Here is a 1,338-nt window from a genome sequence, read left to right as displayed (position 1 = left end):
CCTCTGCCCCTCCCCTACACCCCTCCTCCTCTGCCCCTCCGCCCCTCCCCTACACCCCTCCTCCTCTGCCCCTCCGCCCCCCTCTCCTCCTCCGCCCCTCCTCCTTCTCCACCCCTCCCCTCCCCTCCACCCCTCCGCCCCTCCTCTGCCTCTCTCTCCTCCTTTAAGACCCTCCTTAAAACCCACTCTTTGGCCAAGCTTTGGCCTGTCCTAATATCTCCTTGTGTGGAAGGTGCTATATAAATGCATTCCTGTTCTGACCATTCACACTGCTCTGGACCCAGCTTCCGCATCCACACCTGGCTCCGGATCACTAGCCCCGCCCCCGAGCCCCAGACCCCGCCTCCGGGCCCCAGGCCACGCCCCTCTCCCCGTGTTCCGCCGCCCTGTCACTCAGCGCTCTGACCCCGCCCCTCTCCCCGTGTTCCGCCGCCCTGTCACTCAGTGCCCTGGTCCCGCCCCCCGGGTTCTAGGCTCCGCCCCTCAGTGTCCCGGCTCGCTGACTGGTTGTAAGCCCGATGCCGGCTGCCGCTCGTGTGCTGTGATGGCCGAGTGGTTAAGGCGTTGGACTTGAAATCCAATGGGGTCTCCCCGCGCAGGTTCGAACCCTGCTCGCAGCGATAGTCTTTTTGCACCAAATTCACCCTTCAATAAATCCACAAAAAAATGCAAGATAATCAATAATTAATTTCCTCTTTTGCTTTTTAAATTTACCTTCAGTGTTAAGCAAGTAACCAGTCATCAGTCCTGGAACTGATTGGATTCTTCAGCTCAATAATATTTATTCTTTGGAATTTATATGTTTGAAGCAACAACTTGCATTTATACAGTGCCTTTAACGTAGTAAAACGTCCCAAGGCGCTTCACAGGAGCGAATATCAAACAAAATTTGACACCGAGCCACGTAAGGAGATATTAGGACAGGTGAAGAGTGGGTTTTAAGGAGCGTCTTAAAGGAGGAGAGAGAGAGTCGGAGAGGTTTAGGGAGGGAATTCCAGAGCTTAGGGCCCCAGGCAGCTGAAGGCACGGCCGCCAATGGTGGAGCGATGGAAATCGGGGATCCGCAAGAGGCCGGAATTGGAGGAGCGCAGAGATCTCGGAGGGTTGGAGGGCTGGAGGAGGGTGACAGAGATAGGGAGGGGGCGAGGGCCATGGAGGGATTTGAAAACGAGGATGAGAATTTTAAAATCGAGGCGTTCCCGGACTGGGATTATGTTTTAAAAAAGAAAAGAAAAAGAGTCACAGACATTAATCATGCTGCGTAAAAGTAAGAGATGCCAATTTTAAGATTTTTTATTTATTTAGTGAAGTTGTAGAGTACGTCATGCCCTCTCAGGT

General features: G+C 53.7%; 1 non-coding gene across 1 annotated transcript; it reads left to right on the top strand.

Moving 5' to 3' along the window:
- Positions 1-538: 538 nt before the first annotated feature.
- On the top strand, positions 539-620 carry trnas-uga (transfer RNA serine (anticodon UGA)). The gene has a single exon. It is a non-coding gene; the product is annotated as a tRNA-Ser (tRNA).
- The last annotated feature ends 718 nt before the right edge of the window (positions 621-1,338 follow it).

Source organism: Heptranchias perlo, unplaced genomic scaffold, assembly GCF_035084215.1.
Source record: "Heptranchias perlo isolate sHepPer1 unplaced genomic scaffold, sHepPer1.hap1 HAP1_SCAFFOLD_1761, whole genome shotgun sequence".
Lineage (NCBI taxonomy): Eukaryota > Metazoa > Chordata > Chondrichthyes > Hexanchiformes > Hexanchidae > Heptranchias > Heptranchias perlo.
This window is presented reverse-complemented; position numbering and strand designations above follow the sequence as displayed.